We start from the raw sequence: 6,506 nt of genomic DNA, 5'->3' as shown, positions 1-6,506 counted from the left end.
GAGGAGCAGCTTCATGCAGGTAAGTTAAAGAAAGACATGGGGAGGGGTGGGGAGGGAAGCGCAGCGGCGATTTTTAAAGGGGGGCGGCGATTTTTAAAGGGGGGGCGGCGATTTTCACACGGGGGGGGCAGCGATTTTCACACTGTGCCTAGGGCGTCAAGGACCCTAGCACCCGCGCTGTAGGCACCAGCGCTCATAGTCTTAATGTGGTCTCAATGAAATCACTGTGTCAATAAGGTACATTTTAACAACTTATTACCCCAACACCCTCCAGGGATGTTGGGAGGAGGCCCAGTACAGCTCAGGGGTAGTTTTTCTAAGGGTAACTCGTTTTTTTCCAATAGGGAATTCAGCTCCTAGCTGAACAGGTTGGGGCTGTGTCCCAGTATAACAGCGGGACAGCACACTGTGGGTTTCCCTTGTATAGTGTGACCAGTCCAGTCTGTTATAGCTTGGTGTAGGACGTTGCATTTGAGGCAGGATCTCGCATTATTTGAGCACCCACAATATATATGTCTTCTGACAGGCATATCTTTGGATGTGTCTACCTTTATTTGTGCGGCAATTACTTTACTGTACTCTCCCTACATTTGCCCACCCCTATTATCAGTATTTGAAAAGTTTATATTTCATGAGCTGCTAGAGTTTGCAATGTGCCACTACAGAGCTCAGCCGAAACCATTATGTTGTTGTGTTGCTCGGCTCAAACCATTACATGTAGTGTTGTTTGCAGTGTCTACTATATTCGTCTGATGTGCTGGACCAACCCTAAATTATCAAGCTAAGCTAATGCCAACTCTAAATGCAATGCAAAGAGTAATAGTACTATTCCAAAGAGTATTACTGCATTATAAAATGGTTATTTTACAGTATTATATTGAGTTACTTGGGACATTTTGCTGCCAGTAGGAACATCACTTTACATCACACAGTATAGTTCACACAGCACAGCCCAAGGCAAAAATGTATGCAAGGCTGTGCGTCAAAGTGTGACTACTTTGCCAAAAAGAACATGCCTGCATGTTCAAGCAATTGCCAATAGAATGTGACAACCAGGGATGGAATTGTGCTTTCCTTTGTGCTTCGAATATAGACAGATTCCCCTAGCCTTAACAGACTCATGTCTACAAATGAACAAACTCAGATGGTTCGATTTGATGAATGATTTGTAGCTCGGTTTTCAGCAACTCAATTCTCAAATCTTCTTAAATAGAATAAATGTAATTTAAAAAGAGTAGTGAAAGTAAAAATAAAGTTGTTTTTAATTTGAATGTGGCAAGTTTATTTTTAACTTTTTTATTGCAACTTGTTCAATTTTAAAGTACATTTTCTTTCAATTCCCCTTATCAAATAATCCCTTATGAGTGAACTTCCCGTGATTGTGTTCATAAACTGCTATGCAAAGCTAAACACTGTCAAATAAGAAACCTTGACAAATTGTTTTGATCTTTTCTAATCACATCAAGGCAAGAGACAGAACAATATAAAAGGTAATATTTTATTTAATAAAAATATGTTTTGTTTACACTTCAAATGCTATAAAGGCTTCTATGTTTTAAGATCTTATTGAAAGTTCACCTATGGTTATGTTTTGCAAGACGGCAACATTGTGTGCCATTCACCATAACACAGCTTCTATTTATACAAGCAAAATTTAAATCTCCAACATGTTGTATGACACCCTGATATTAGAGGTATTACGATATCTCAGTACAGAAAGACAAACCACTTGATGAGATCTGGCATGTGCCCTTAGTAGAAGGATTGCATGAAATGATGATGATCTCACTGTCATAAAGCGGAAGAGAAGGTGTGAAAGGAGTAGATGCTAGAATCAAAGGGGACAATTGCTTGCTGCAAAAGTGTCTGTCCTTTTGCAGCAAGATAAGAAGAGAGTAGAAACTTTAACTTCATTTGTGAGATCAAATGAAAAGAGGGTGTCAGAGGATGCTGGGAAGGAATTGAGCTGATTGCTAGTCGAGGGAGATGATACCATTTCAAGTCTGTTCTTATCAATCTTGTCCTTGAAATAGGAAGCAATATCCTGGGCACTGATAGTAGTCGGAGGGTTTGGGGTGGGTTTGGGCTGGTAGGGATAAGCCCCCTCTCTAGCTACTCCCTGACTTAATATCTTATCATATATTCTAACAGTCATACAATATATCACCTCTATTTTATCAGTAAACTGCTCCTGAACGCTTTTATCTGTCACAAACCACCCTCTACGCACTCATGATTTCAAAGCTTGCTGTAAGGGAACACACAGAATTCCAGCCTAAACCTCACACTCACCTGTTTTTCATGCTACAGATTTCGCTTGTCCCTTTCCCAACAAACGCGCTTCACACCTCTCAGCAACTGCCACCAGCTATGTATAAGGCCCGTAGCAAACCTATGACTTAATCACGCAATTGCACACACTCTGTGTTTCCACTCCATCCCTTTTTCTTAATTCATTGCAGGTAAAACAACTTGGTTGTTTCCATAATCAGATCTATATACTAGAATTAATTTTATCATGACACATTTTTCACAGCATTTGTAGTGGGATAGAGAATTGATTCCTATTTTGTCGCAAATTTTAAAAAATACATAATTTTCAGCCAGTGAGGCACAATTGCTATGCAAGTCAACCTTTTTCTACATGACCTACATTCCCTCTGGCAGCACACAATACTAGTCCCAATAATGCAGCCAGTGAGTATGATATCTCAACATGGGCATATGTAAAATAAAGTGTTCTGAATTACTTTAGCCTATAGTTCTCTAATGTCATGTTTGTCAGGCTGACTATTGGTGTTATTTTGTTATGCTGGTTCAGAGCTGCCATCAGAAATCATGGGGCCCAGTACAAATGAGACAGGCAGGGCCCCACCCCCCATGAACACTTCCCCCCCCTCCCTGAAAACGACCCGCCCCCGGCACCCGCATACAAACTTAGTTGTGTCATAAAGCACCGCCCCCCTCCATTCAATGCCGCAAATTTCAGTTTTTTATAGACACACAGTTCCCTAGGGAACAACCTCGGCGCTTGAAGTCAGCAGATAACCCTCGTTATGGGAATATTCTTTGGGTAACCCTGCAGCTTAGACCACGGTTCATCTAGCCGTGTAATAAACAGAAAAATACACAAAAGTGTCCAGCGCTGGGAATCAACCCTCTGCTTATATACAATCGCATAAAATACACACTTTGGGTGAAATACACATATTTATTGGAACTAGAGTTCCTGCAAAAATCACACACTTCCCAAATGGGGAGCTAATATATAAAAACAAACAACAATAATGATGTTTATATTGGGCTGAATGTGCTAATATTCAACCTTTATATACCATAAATGGTTAAAATTGTTGAAAGGCAGACCAGTATGAACAACTATTTTAAACATTCTATCTCTCCTGGTTCATCTGACAAAAACTAGTATCTGTCATGAAAAATACGAATGCATGCATGATTCAAAAATATAGATAGAGATCTCGCTTCCTAAAAAATGTATGGTGTGTCTAAAAAATAAAAATAAAAACAAAATTGAAGAGATGCGCTATATTGAAATAGCTACTTCATATACTTTCCACAATGAACAAGTGATCTCCAGTAGAATTAGACAAATCCGTGAATACAGAGTTAGACTTGTTCCTTATCTATACGGTGAAAGCAGTTCATACAATCTTCCTTTCTACACGTATATGGAATCCCGCAACATCGGAAAAGGTAAGCCTGTAATGTAATAATTCTTACCGCATCCTATAATCCTTATAGAGAGGTGCAGGGAAGCGTGAATCCACCTGTGCAAAGTTCTTGAACCGCCCGGATATCCGATGATGTTTCCACTAAAAGGAGTGTAATTTCCAATTCAAGCATACAGGAACCGATATGCTGTATTTTCGTTCCGCTTGATTCTGACACCAATGGAAACGTCGGAGCATATATCTATCCAAGTATTATTTCTCTCCACACAGCGCTGTGTATAATAGAAAAACCTGAAGGCAAATCTTTTGCTCACTGACGCGTTTCGTCCCGTTCCAAGCGGGACTTTTTCAAAGTAATGCTACGATATCCTCAGCTCCTATTTAAGGAACATAGGGGTGTGGTTATCCTCACGGGACATTAGTATTTAAAGTGCACTCTTCTCTTTATCTCCTCTCCTCGGTCCATTCATAAGGACAACTATATGGAATACTCATTTATCAATTAATTGTTTATTCCGCTGATTCCGTATAATCCAATAACTTCTTATGAATAATTAAACATTTTGATCCACCCCTACAAAGCACTATACACCAGTCTCAAGGAGTGGAGAATCATTTGAATGTTTTATATATGTTTCTTTCTTCATTTTTTATGTTTAATTATTCATAAGAAGTTATTGGATTGGCGGAGCAATTATACCCCTGCGATCTTAACAACAACCCCAAAGCGCTCAATTCTAGAGATGTGCAGACTATAAATAAAAAAAAACAACTTATAACATAGTAAAATTAAAATAAAAATAAAATACTAATAGTAATAGTATTGGAATGAAATTCGGTCAAATTAGAGTTTACAAAGAACCATGAATGGGAATGATCATCCTTGAGTGCATAATAAAGACCATAATATGGATATGCATTAAAAATACATAGGGGCTCAATATACAGTATATGTATTATAAATTTAAACAGACACACAACATGTATGCAATTATCCCCTTATGGGAATCACTCATGATAGTCAATATGGTTGTAGATCATAGAATAAAATGAATGGCTCAGCCGTCCTAAAATTCACTGCAAATCCAAATCTGATGGCGGTATAAGTATAGAAATGTCATAAACTGAGATTGCGGTATGTCTCTCCCCACACACACACACGGAACTGAGATGGTGAAAAACCTGTGCTGGCTGCGGTGGATGCCTGTGATGGTATCAGTGGAAATACTACTCACAGACTTGTTATCACCCCAGCAGTCTCCCTCTGATCTCATGGACTTGCTGTCATTCCGCCCGCTAAATTAAGCCAGATTCAATAATCTCCCTCCAGTCACAACGATGTACCCAAAATGAGGCGGGAATTACTTCAATGTAACTTTATTAACAATAAACAAAGTAGCCACTTACATAGATGTTAATATCAGCAAGCGTCCTTGCAGTCTGGATCTGCAGAAAAAAGTTGTATCACGGCATGTATCAATTGTCCTCAACATGTTTCGTCCCCTTTAGGAACTGTGTATCGCATTCAGCTGCCTGGCAGGCTGACGGCAGCAGCGCGGATGCCGGGGATTGGAGGACAGCGGGACCCCTGTAAGTCTGTGCCGCCGGGCCCCCTAGTGAGCCCGGGCCCGGTACAACAGTACCCCCCGTACCCCCCTGATGGCGGCCCTGTGCTGGTTACATGCTAGCTCCTTAAACTCCCCCTTGTCAAAGCTTTTACTGATTTTCCTAAGAAATTGTGTACATCCTAAAGCTATACTGTCACGAGCCATGGTGTCCTGCGACTCACCTATTCAGCTCCCGTCCTGGCTGCTATGACAACAGCTGGGACGTCACTTGCCCTCTCTCGTGGCGACAGCCAACATGCTCTGTATTAAAGTTGTGAACTGATGCGTGCGCATTTGGGCTCCCCATGTTAGCTTCAGCTGGGGCTTATTAGTATTGATAGTGGTGTGCGGCTCCTGATTGGTCATTGCTACTATTTATGGCAAAGAGGGCTTAGCCAGTTATAGCATTTAGTCTCTGTGAATTGCTGACCTGCTGTGTGTTGTCTTCTGACTCCTGATTCATCTCTTGTTACTGACCCTTGACTTGCTCTGGCCTCTGATTTTTAACTGATTGCCCTGACTCCTGGCTTGTTATTTGGGTATCCCTGTTTGCTTCCAACCCTGACCCATTTGCCTATCCCTGACCATTTTGTCTGATACAATCCCATGACCTGGGCCTGCTTTGATCATCCGTTCCTTCCTGCTACCGCCTCCTAACAGCCAGCTGTGGTATTACTCATAAGCCAGCGCTATGCTAGAATGACATACTGGGGGCATTCAAGTACCTGTGAGCACCACAAGCTCTACAGGAAAGGCGGCTGATATAGATGAAGACCTCTGTCATCTGTTCTGCAAGCTTATGCCAATAACCGTTAGCTGTAACATATACATCTTATACTATACAAAAATGTGATAGCTGGTAAGTTTTGCTCAGCCTAGGTAAGTCTTCATAAACAACAATAAATCATTGAGCACTGTGTTTCTAGAGTCACTTGTATATAAAACTCCAATTGGTTATGAGTTCACTGCAAAAGAATGAAACAGCCCATAAAATAATGTTGGAGGCTTTAAAACATCTTTTGCTCATGTGGTGGGGACATAGATATTCTAATACGATACTGGAGGTGGTAATGCTAGTTTTAAGGTACTTCCCATCTACTATTCCTTTGGAAGATGGAATACTAGTATACTGGTCTCAGGGTAACTAAAGATCCTGACTAGAATACATCTGTTATTGAAGAATTATTATTATTATTATTATTATTAT

This window comes from Mixophyes fleayi, chromosome 4 (assembly GCF_038048845.1).
Source record: "Mixophyes fleayi isolate aMixFle1 chromosome 4, aMixFle1.hap1, whole genome shotgun sequence".
Lineage (NCBI taxonomy): Eukaryota > Metazoa > Chordata > Amphibia > Anura > Limnodynastidae > Mixophyes > Mixophyes fleayi.
The sequence above is the reverse complement of the archived record's forward strand: the minus strand, read 5'-3'. Positions refer to the sequence as shown.